At 40.8% G+C, this 12180-nt stretch overlaps 1 long non-coding RNA gene across 1 annotated transcript in view; it reads left to right on the top strand.

Annotated features, from left to right (window-relative positions):
* LOC130157468 (uncharacterized) overlaps nucleotides 1–12180 on the top strand; it is a 136698-nt gene that overhangs the window by 83670 nt on the left and 40848 nt on the right. The window contains exons 6-8 of the long non-coding RNA XR_008824891.1: nucleotides 5076–5191; nucleotides 5315–5482; nucleotides 6957–7064. This is a non-coding gene — a long non-coding RNA (uncharacterized LOC130157468). The remainder of the gene's footprint in view (nucleotides 1–5075; nucleotides 5192–5314; nucleotides 5483–6956; nucleotides 7065–12180) is intronic.

Below are 12180 nucleotides of genomic sequence, written 5' to 3'. Positions count from 1 at the left end.
AGTATATATATTGGGATCTCAGACTGAAAAGAAACCAGTAAGCACAATTAACGTTCAAACTAGATTAACTGTCATTTTAGCTTAACAAACCTCCTACTCCATTCTTTTATGCTCCCCCCTCAAAAAAATTTGGAACTCATCACTGGAAATATCATCTCAAAAATTTTTCTGCTTTCTATTATTTAAACCAGAGATGTATGTACTCGTTTGAGCAAAATAAGAATGAATCTAATTTTTTTCTTAAATCGGAAACAGATCCAGATGAGGATTTCAAAATTATGAGAACACTTTTTTATTTAGATTTTGTTGCATATAAGTGGTATGTTCTAGGGAAAATGCTGATTATTGTCAAATGTTGAAGACTAGGTCGCAAAGCCCATTGAAGCCGCTGGGAAAACTGCGAACAATTTTGACGTGCTTTGAATCAGGCCCTTTCTGGAACAGTCCCTGGACATAACACATGGGATGGGCTGAAACATATCTCATTATGCTGCTCTAAAAGCTCTGTTTATCATGGCAAACTGACAGGTTTGAGCACCATCATCCGGTCTGTTTCCTTCCTTGCAATTTGTTTGGCCCAGTTTTGGCCTGGGCTGACGAGCTACTCTCAGATAATGACCAAGTATCATTTGGGTGATATTGCAGACCTAAGGCTCTTCCCAAGAGGTACCGTGCATGTGGCAACTGGATTTAGGCACAAAGAGGAGGGTGGTTGTGTGAGTCCAGACCATACTAATGCCATTCATCCTCAGAGATGGAGAGTGGTTCTGGACCCTGACAGGCCAAAGATTTAGCAGAAGGGAGGCCTCTGTCAACTTCTATCCAAAAATCACTTTTTTTTTTTTTTTTTTTTTCTCAATGAATTGTATCTGTTTTCAGCTGGGTTTACTCCAGAACACTATTTTTGTAGTTTCTCATTTCCCTTGTCATTTCTGCTAGCCTTTTTTATGATGAGAGTTGATCACAGCAGCAAATGAGTATAGAGAACATTAAACAATACTGCGATGGACAGAATTATAAAGCGTTCATGCTGTCTGCTGCAGGTCCTCTTCTGTGTGTATAAAATCCCACACGTGAGTGTATTTCCAGCCGCCAGCCACACTAAGCCTGGATGAGGAAACACAAAAGGGCTGGTGCCATACCAGGCGTTTGCTTCTCCAGAGCTTGGCTGACCTCGGCTGAATGCTACTTTGCAGCCCACCATGGGGTGGAAGAGAGAGGACAAGCAGCAGTGCCTCATCCTCTACGCTCAGCTGCTCCACAGCTCCCTTAGAAAAAAGCAAATCCTCGGCTGTTTTTCTTCTGGACTGCTTTCTGGTGGTTTTGTCTTCCTCAGCACCAGGAGCTGATTGAGTCCAGTACTTCTAAAAGCCCCATTCTTCATGAATGCCACTGAATGGGCTTTTTACAAGGTAAAGTTTGACCTAAGGCTTTCGATATTCTGAAAGGAATCCCTTTTACAACGAGTGGCATTACATTAAAAAGGTTCTGTTCTCTTGCTGGAGTGAGATTCGAATTGGGGTTTCTGCAATTTTTCTGTCTACTGTGGCTTTGATACAACACAATCCCCCTGATGCTTTTGGTGCTGATAAATAAATTTATTTATATATTGTGCTCTACATTCTTGGTACTAACTGAGGAAACAGAACAATAACATACTCTTGTCGATACAAGCACTGCCCTGGGAATTGACTAATTAACATAAAACTCAGCCCTGCAGGGACATTTCCAGGTTCATTTTTTGCTGCCTCAGCAAACTATAGGGTTTGGGCTGTTAACTACTTTCAGATGCTCTTTGTCTTTCAGGAAAGAAATAAAGAACATCCACATTGCTTTAGGCAAGTTAATGATTCTACAGAACACTTACCTTTTTACCATATGCTTCATGGCAGATTAAAATCCTGAAGGAGCTAAGGATTATATACCATGTATAGTCCTTTGGCAGAAAAACATGTATTCTGAACTAGAAGTGAATGGCTGAATGTAACGTTTATATTCATTGTTTTTCCAGAACTGCATAATGAAGATGTCTGATTTTACTCAAAATAATCCCAAAGCAGAAGTTTTGTAGGTGCTTTGGTTTCTCAGGGTCTCTTAAGGTTATGACGAGAAGTTCCCAGTGACTACTGAAAAAATTGGAGATACTTGCTTAACCACTTCTGTAAAATTAGCAGGAAATCTGGCCTAACTTTGCAAAAAGGAGATGCCTAAAATTTTGGGAAGCTCTTACTACTTGTCTTTTGTGTGTAAGCATATTTGTTTATGTGAATTATTTACTTTTCATTCACATTCTTTTCCTTGGACAAAGGTTTCTTGTCTATAAGAAAAATATAAAAGAGAAATTAATTTGAATGAAATGAAAAGTTAATCTCACAAGAAAACCTCATTGATCTTATTAATTTTCTCTAGAACTCCAGAGCAAATTGCTCTCCTCCTTGTACTGCTTGTCTGTTATTAATCAATTATCATTGCACATGTCTACTCATTGCTGCAAGTTATGAATGAACAAAATCACGTCCTGTGGTTCAGAGAAATCATCTGTAGAAAGTAACAATAGAATAATTTTCTGTCAGAGGGTTGAAAACTGTTTGATAGGTCCTCCAGTGCTACAGCTAAAAGGACTCACAAGTGACATTTGAATGAGCACAAATACTTTCAAAGTGTTTGTAAGAGCAGAAAAAGAAGTGTAAGTGCAAAGTGCCTGTTTGAGGAAGCCGACGCCACAGTACATGCAGATACATGCAGTATTCGTAGTTCTGTTTTGTACACATATTTGCTTGTTGGTGCATGAATATGCTTACTTTGTGAGAGCGTTTCGGGCACGATTATCAAAAGATCATGCATGTGTATATGATTGTGTGTGCCTATCGACTCAAGTTATTAAAGTTGCCCGAACCTATCTGATCCTGGTATATAGGCTTCACAAACTTTTTGGAATAGAATTTTACATGATGTATGTCTGCCTGCACTTTTTTTGCTGCAAATTTTAAATATAATAGTTCAATACCTGCTAAAAAAGGAAGAATAAAAATGAAGAAAACATACTGTTTGTTTCACTCTTAATCAGAATCCTGGAAAGGTTTAATCTGTGTCACTGTGGTTTTTAGGTTTCAGAATAGCCAACGTGAATTGAGGGGAACTTTGAACTGAATTAAGAGAACTTAGATCAGGAAGGTGGGGGAAAGTGAAATCTGCTATGGAGCCAGCAGGTAGCCAGGACTGTCTGGGCAAGGTGACTCCTAAGAAAAGGAGAGACTCACTGTGAGATATGATCGATCACAGAATGAGGAGTCACAGGCAGGGAAAAGGAAGGATTGCTACAGCAGTATTTTGAAGAGTATAAGGTAGCAAATGTAAGTCTGGGGGTGATCAGAAAAACGCAGGTCTTTGTGCCTCTCTAGCACTTGGAACGGCACCAATTGATTGTGAAAGTCACTGAAAATCTTTATTTCCTCTTATCCCCATCCACACCAGCACTGGCAATTTACTACTGCCACCATCTACTATGACAACTGTTGTGCTAGTCACAGAGATCTGTGTGATGGATTTCAGTGTTTCCAGCCCTGCTGATTCTGGGAGTCAGCAAATGCAAAGATGCTAAAAATATGCTGATGAAATCTTAGTGTTCTTCTTTATTTCCATGCAATTAGATACCACTCTCATGATCACTACTAATAACTTTTAATTAGTTTAGTCTGCCTTTACTATCCTGAAAAGGTTAAGGAAAGCTAAGCAGAGGCAACTAGGTTTTATTTAACTTTTCCCTGGAGATGCTTCCCTGCACGCAGCATCAGCGGTTGTCTGTCATATAGCTACAGTACACTAAAACAGAGGGAACACTGCATTTCGCCTTTATTGTCAGGAAGTGTCAAAAGTATTAATAGCATAAATTTTGCTAGCTAGCTAAAATTCTCACACTGCAATCTTGTGCATCAGCTTTTTTTTACCACAGATGGTCATTTATATAACACTGCTGGAAATTGTGGCCGTGTTCCACAGCAACAGGAAAATGGGATACATCTGCACTGCGTAGAGAAAAATACAAATGAACTAGAAGCTATGCAAACATTTAAATTACAGGGAAACGGGACTGCGATAAGCCCTGGACTACATGAGCAGGAAGAGAGTGTCAGCCTCACCCATGCCCTGAAAAAATGGTCACATTTATGGGCTACCCTATTGTACTGAGTGGAAGTTTGTTTATGTGGGACCTTCCTTCCCTCAGGACTTCCTCTGAGAGGAAATGTCGTCACTATTCAGTAGGGGTCAATTGTTATGCATTCAAAACTCAAACATAAAATAGTATTGCTGAATGCAACAAAGGGGAAAGGAATAAATAAGATTTCTCCATTTACATACTTAGAAATGTTTACAAAAGTTGTTCTTGTTCACCAATACTCTCAGAGAGCTGAGAAAAAACCAAGTTGAGTAGCTAGAATAATATTGTTTTATAGATACCCTAAACACTACTCAGTATTTGATGAATCTCACTTTTTCAGCTCTGCTACTTCTCTATGGCTCATGTGGGAACATGTTTTAAATGGAAGAAGGCTAAAAAGGCTGCAGCTTTAAACCTGGGGTCTTCTGTGAGTAAGAGGCTGTCTGGTCTGCGTCTTGGACCAAACTGCTTTGAATCTGAATTGCTCTGGATGAGCACCTTTCTGAGGCCATATTTGCAGCTTAGATGTTCTTGAGTTTTATTTTTTTTATCGTGATAAAGCAGGAATATTATTTGAGATAAAAGAGCTAATATTGGTGTTGCTTTCCCTTTGTCATTGTGTTGTCAGTCAAATGAAACAAATCTGGAAGACAATTGTGGGTGGGGAATATGCTGAGCTCTTGAAGTGATAGAATGGCTGAGGTTGGAAGAGCCCTCTGCAGATCATCTCATCCAGCCCCTTGCTCTGGCAGGGTCAGCTAGAGCAGCTTGGCCAGGACATTGTCCAGTTGGGTTTTGAGTATCTCCAAAGGGTGGAGCCTTCAAAAGCTCTCTAAGGAACTTGCTCCAGTGTTTGGTCACCCTTATAGTAACAAAGTTTTTTTCTTATACTTAAATGGAATCTTCTGTATTTCAGTTTGCACCCGTTGCCCGTGTGCTTTTGTCAAGCTCACGGTAACTATGCTGTTTTCACACCAGCCATACTGGAAAGGGGTTGAGCACCAACCAGACAAAGACACACTCACAAGAGCGGTTAGTAAACCCTAGTCTGTTCCCCACTCACAAGGGGCAGTTAGTAAACTTTTCTCTCTTAAGTGAGTAGACTTTGTCTCCAGATATGTGTTAGCTCACGCTTTTATACCCATTTTGCATTAGGCTATGGGACACCTGAAAACAAAGGAACGCTGAGAACTGAGCAGGGTCCAGCGCAGTCTGCAGGGCACATTTGTGTCCAGAAGAGGCACCACAGCCACGACCAATGTTGAAGTCTCTTGAATTTTCACCATCCATGAATTCTTCCTTCTTACATGGTCTATGCTAAAGGTAAGCTGCCTGTCCTGATTAAAGCTGTTAGATGAAGCACCATAGTCTACAAGCTGATAATATCCCTGCTAGAAACCTGGTTGAACACATTTAAGCCAATTCCTCCCTCCTTCTCTCCTTTCTCTGCCTCCTTCCCTCCCCTCCCCCACACACACGCAGGCAGGACCCAGGTTCTCAGTCTGTCAGTGAAGGGGCTTTCATTTCACACATGTAACTTCTGCCAAGCCGAGCAGTCGGCGCAGCCCCAGCCCCGGCTCCGGGCCGTGTCCAGGCCACCAGCCCCTTGCATCACATCTGAAAGAATGTCGCCTGTGAGGCAGAAATTCCCACCATGAGAATCTCGCCTCTGTGTTGCACAACAAAGGCCACCGCATTGTCTCCCTGGTGAGCGGGTGTTAAAATGCGCATATGTTGCCAGGGCTCTTGCATACGAGGGTCCATTTAGGAAGCAGTGGTTTTTCCCGACCGTTGACTGCTCTAAATCCCCTCATATTAGCACATTAGCACACATGCGGGCCTTCTTATCAGATTAGCTACAGTTGTCACAGATTAGTTCACCCTGTGAAGGAGCCGCAAAGGTACCTTTGACCATCCATTCAAAAGAGCCAGAATGGTTTTTTTTCTTGTCGTTGACCATCAGAGTGCAAAGCAAAATACAGGGAAACTCTCACTCTCTCTGGTAAAAGGATAACTAAAGGATAGGTGTTCGGGTGGACTACACAGCTACACAGAGAGACATTAATGGATACCTAATATTCATCTAGACAATATTTATTTAACCCCTTAAAAACATTTATGTGTTTTCTTTCCTTACCATTGTCAATAGTCTTTTGAAAAATGACCTTTCTGAAGCTCAAAGTTGCTTTTTTAATGTTTTGCTTCTCCTTCACCCACCCCCCCCCCTTTTTTTTTTTTAAATTACAGTTAATTTGCAGTGTGGTTCAGTGATCACTATTCTGCAGATCAGGGGTAGGGGAGAGGAAAAGACTTGCTAGTAACTACTTACAGTATTTATTTAAACCATCTTGCTCCTTAAAAGGTTGTGATAGCTGGTAAAACAAACAATGACTCAAAATACCTTCAGCATGACTTCCAGTCTACCCAGGCGTTAAGACTGAGCCTAGAGAAGACATAACACCTTGGAATTGTAGTAATAGCAGAGATTTCAACAGTCTGTGAATGAACTTGGTGGTAAAGGAGGTCTAGAAAGTTACAAAAACATATAGCTGAAATCGCTGGTTAGCATTCACACCTTTGGCACAAAAAAATTATGGAAGGAAATTGTGGTGAGGAAGGAATGAAGCAATTCCTTACACCTCTGTGCTTTCTAGGGGAGGTGTTCCACATTCTTGCTGCCAGGTGTAGCACATTACTGTGCTCAGCTTGAGCTTGCCCACCTCTGCAAATGAGCTGTACTGCCTGTTTATGGGAGACAGAGGAGATAAACCTAACTGGTATTCTCTTTGTCATACAGGTGAACTGTGAGAACAGACCTGTGACCTCTACTCATTGGTCTGGTGCAGAATGTTTTACCTAGGAAATGAAGAAGTCAAAAACTGAACCGTGACTTCTCTGACTGCAGGTAACCAAACTGCATTATCGTTAGTAGGACTTTAATTGATAACTCTTCATTCAGCTTCTTCTGCAAATGCTGGAGCACAATCTTAGCGGTATTGTTTACCAGTATGTTTCTCTGCACAGGCTTAAACCTGGCTGATTTGATATGCTCTGTTTGTAAACAGTAGAAAGTACAATAGATCATTTGTAAGGGTGCTAGCACATTACTAGAGGCTGGATTTCGGTGCTTCTGAGCAAACAGCCTGACTATGTATTCTCGAGTGCATGCAATCTTGCTCTCCTAAGACTACAACTTTAGGCTCAGAGCAAGGACTTTTTGGTCCTGGAATGATTTCTGACAGCTAAAGCCTAAAATACTCCCAATCTAGTTTGACTTGCTTTGCAGATCCTGTTGAAGTGCAACAATATTTCTGCTACAGTAATTTTTATTTTATTGTTTTGAAATCATAGTGTCACACTAATAAGAAAGGACTGTGAAGGATGGGGCAAAACCATCCCTTACAGCCCTATGTCAAGAAAACTGATGTTACTGATGGTGCTTCCCAGCTCTAAATTATAAATAACTCCAATTTATGGTCTAGATACTGAGACAATAGCCGTAACAGCAAAGTGGGGCGTATGTGGGAGAAATCAAGCAGTTGCACCTTCCTTTTGCTTTAAGTGGCTGCATCTTAGTTGACGAAAACAGTCTCCATGCTATAAAGTTACCAGAAAAGTTCATTGTGACATCTGTTTCTTCTTTTGTCAGATAGGACAGTAAAACCTTACATTATTAATTTCCTGTGTTGTTTTCTGATAAAAAACATCAGTGTTTATATTTTTATATTTCCACATGCACCTAGTTCAGTATGGTCATTTTAAAATTCTATTTTTTTTATTTTTATAAATATATATATCTATGGTATTTCCTGATTTGTTCCAGTTTTGAATTTCTCTTTTGTAAAGGTGTGATATGAAAACGAGCAGTGAAAGTAGAATTTTAGTTTTTGAATTATTTCCCTATCAATCTAGAAATTATTTTCTGTGTTTCTCTGAAAAATAGTTTTTCAGTCCTCCACTGACACCTTTCAAACGCCCCCACTGTGAGTGTATGTAGTTTATGCACTGACTTCAGTCGTTAATCTGAATTTAGCAAAGCCATTTTGTTGACGATCCTTGTGTCTTTATCCCAATGCAAGGAAATATCTGCAGAGCTAAAGGCATAAACCCACACTAATTACATCTCTCCTGCTTCCTTAAGTAAGCACATAACAAGTCTGGCCCAGAGTATGGGTCTTCTGTTTCTATTAGCTATTGATACTGTGCTGTCCCAAGTGTCACCTGCCTTGCCAGTGTGAGTAAAGACGAGTCTGAGTTCAAGAGACCCTGTTGAATGTGAAAGTGCGTATTTTCACACAGTCCTCTTGACTAATTGAGTGTGTGCTGTCTGCACGAATGTATTTTGATGCTGAGAAAGTAATTCAGAGTATTTTCCAGAACTCGGACTCAAATCCACAGTAATCTTCCATGCTCCTAAAGAAAAACTCAACCTCAGTCTACTAAATGTTTGATTTTGAGTCTAAATGATTAAAAAGTCTGTCTTGCTTGCCTTGAGCAAAACAGACTAGAGTTGAGACCTGTGGCATTTTATGCTTTGATTCATGTAACTAAGTCCCTGGCAGCCAACCCTGCATCTCGCTTCTTTTATGACATGACAGCTTTCTCTCCTGCAATCCCAGGCAGCATGGCAGCCTGGTCTGTGAGTTACCGATACAGTCACAACATATAGCATGGGGGGTCAGAAAATGGTGGGGAGGTAGTGCCATTTCAGATGGAGATGGAGAGCTGCTGCCTGCTGTCATCTGTGCATGGAGAAAGAGCAAGGCTGGACAGCATGCTCCCTGGCAGGAGTCAAGCATCATTGCCTCCCTCCCTTGGCCCTGTCACCTCCCTACTTGCTTTTGTCACCTCAACTGGTCTGGCACACTGGTAGTGAAGCAACTCGACATGTCTGTGTGACACACAGCTTTGACCCTTCTTCAGTTACTTGATGCAGCTTATAAAAGAAACTTCTTGGCTTTGGTCATTTTATGACCTTGTCAAAAGCAACGCACAATTTTATTTGAAATATTAATGAACTTTAAAAAACTAATTTCTATCAAAATATTAACAAAACATTATTGATATTTTTTGTTGTTGTTGTCCTTACTTGTTTCAACAAGAATCTCCTTTATTTTAAGACACTGGATTAACAGACTTCATCAAACCTGAACAGTAAATCAATTATTTTAAATACAGGAGAGCTGCTTCACTTACAACAAGTCTTTCCCATGTTGATGAACGCCTGCAGGCTTCATGGCTGCTGGCCTGGTCTGGGGAGTCTTGATCTAATTGATAATGTTGCTTATTTTAAGAATACTGGCTATGCAAATCCTGACGCTCGGTGTACAGATTTGCATTCCAGTACTTGGGGTGCTCTGTAAGGGTGCACATGGCTGGTATGCTGACTCTCAAAGCACAATGGGAATTATGGATATGTGTCTCTGGGCCAACAATTATTTCCATGTGCTTGCTAAATGAGTGCAGGGAGGGAAAGCTTTCCTCTTGTTTAGTCTTTATCACTGATTTCAGTGCTGTATTGCATTTTAATGCAAACCTCCCCCACCATCACTACTTCAACCCAGCCATGTCAGATATCTATTTGCCTGGCTTTCATTAAAACACTAGTGCATGACTAGCTCTAAGTTCACAGGGCCGGAGGGCATCTTTGCTGAAGCTGGAGTTGTTAGTAAATTACTTGCTGCACTTTGTGAAGCGCTAGAAGTAACTAAGCACCTAATGAATGAGTACCTAAACAATACAGTTGGTCAAACTATTCCCACTATTCTTTTTTGCTAGTGGAAGTAAATAAATAGTAAATGTTTTTTTCAATTGCTATATATTGTTGGCAGCTCAGACTCGCTATCATATGTGTGTAGGTTCACAGGGCTAAAGAATATCATACTAGTGTTAGTGCCCTGTCTAGCTATCAAAAGCAACAGGTCTGTAGGCAGACTTAGGCTTTCCCTTCTGGCAGAATAGGCTGGGCTACAAAAATAACAGTATGAGAGCAACAGCTGGCTTAGTCACATAATACTCTGCTATATAGTCTGGATTTCTTGTTTTCATTTCACTTTCCTTTGTTTTAGAGACAAAAAAGGAAGCCCTTGGGGGAAAAGACTTCCAAGTTTATTGCTTGACCAAAGTTAGCTGACTCCAACATCAGCAGCCTTTATTAACTGGAGCTGTAACATTTCTTTCTCTGAATGTAACATTGACACTGGCCCCTCTGTTCAGCCGCAGAACCAGTACCAAACAGACTCTGGTGCAGGGCAGCAGGCTTTCTCATGCAGCTTTCCCAACAGTTGTAGTGTCATCTGCCATGGACTACCCCTAGGGTTAATAGATAAATCACTCTGTACAGGCATAAACATCCTAGACTCTGCCTTTAGACTGCCCAATTAGGTATCACTCTGTGCTGTGTGGCTTCTATTTTAGGAAACGGTTTGAGATCACCAAACTGTTCTTCGCATGGAAGCAACAAGCATTTGCAAGTGCCAGCTCTACTATGGTTTGAAATCTGTGGCCTCTATCAGAGACTGGTAGAGCTACCATATGCATGGGAAAGGGGAGAGCTGGATTTGCAGTGGCAGCTCCTCTGTCAAGTGACAAGTACTCCTACTTATCCCACTCCTACACTGGACTGTGCTAGCTGAGGGCAGCCCAGTTACTGAGTCAGCTGCAACAGCCATCTCGGTTTAGTGCACCGTTCTTATGGAAAAGAAACAGTGATCTCCTGATCAGCCATATCAATAGGTAAAGCAAGATAGCGAAGAAAATACTCCCTGCACACATAAAGCAATTTAAAAATTATTGCTGAAAAGGACACTTTTTAGTTCATAACACTGGCCCCAAATTAGACTGTATTACTGTCGCTAAACAGGCCATTTCTATTGCTTCAGTCCTTTGATGGAAGATCACATAAAAGGACAATGAAATGCAGAGTAACACTAGAAATTTTATCCAAGGGTATACTGTATATTGGTGATAGATGACTAAAATTTTTTAAGCCTTCATAGCATTATGCAGCTCAGCAGAGTGTGATACACTGTCTTCTTTCTTTTGCTTTTTATGGCTGAGCTATATGAACAGCCACCTGGGTCCCTGGAGCAGCAAGTTAGATATTTCGTCTATAAGGTCACTTTTGTTATCATATATGGTGTTGCAAGGAAATTTCCAACTTAGTTTCAAAATAGCTTTAGCAGAACATAAGATTCAAGCCAAGAAAGCCGCCTCCTCCTTTTCCCAGCTTCTGTCAACACCCGATCAGGGGTCTGCAACCTAAACCCAACTAGTGTAGTTGGCTAGCTCATTTTTTTTATTTCTCCAGGGACAAAAGCAGACTTCATCACTAAGGTAATGTCCCTCCCTTCCTGCAGTGATTGAGGTCTAGAAACCTTCCTTTTAGGTGCATCACATAATCTAGATTTTTGCTTTCTGTACTTGGGTTAGGCATGCAGCATATATTTCAGTTAAAACAAACACTGCTCCCAATATATCCGGCTTGTTCTTTTGACACAGTTTCTTGAACGGATTTTACTTGCCAGCTAGCCATCAAAAGGTTGGGGAAAAGATAAATGTTTATTTGGCTAAGCTGTACTGTGCTAGATACTTCATAGTGGAGCCACTTTTTGTTTTCTCATACTAGATCTAAAGTGTTTTGCTATAAATTTATCCTTATAGGTTTTTTATTTGTCTGAGTCTATGTTAAAAATAGAAACAGGTACTGATCATTGCCTCTATAGATCTGGTTGCTGACAAACTGCAAATAAGTCTTCATGCAAGATCACAGATCAGGCTCCTCTTCCCTACTCAGCAGGCAGCTGAATCTGGATGCAAGTACTGGATCCCTGAGCCCTGAAGTTTCCCTGTGACTGGTTAGGCTCAAACAGTTTTCTTTGGCCTTTCAAAGACTTCTTGAAGATCTGTCTTTTTTCCTCCCTAGACTTCAGTCATGATACTGTTTGAGGTGTTCTTATTTGGAGAGGCAGCTGTTCATTGATTTTCAGGTTTTCTTTTCTCTGATACCAATCAGCTGATTA

Source organism: Falco biarmicus, chromosome 12 (genome assembly GCF_023638135.1).
Source record: "Falco biarmicus isolate bFalBia1 chromosome 12, bFalBia1.pri, whole genome shotgun sequence".
In the NCBI taxonomy this organism is placed as follows: domain Eukaryota; kingdom Metazoa; phylum Chordata; class Aves; order Falconiformes; family Falconidae; genus Falco; species Falco biarmicus.
This window is presented reverse-complemented; position numbering and strand designations above follow the sequence as displayed.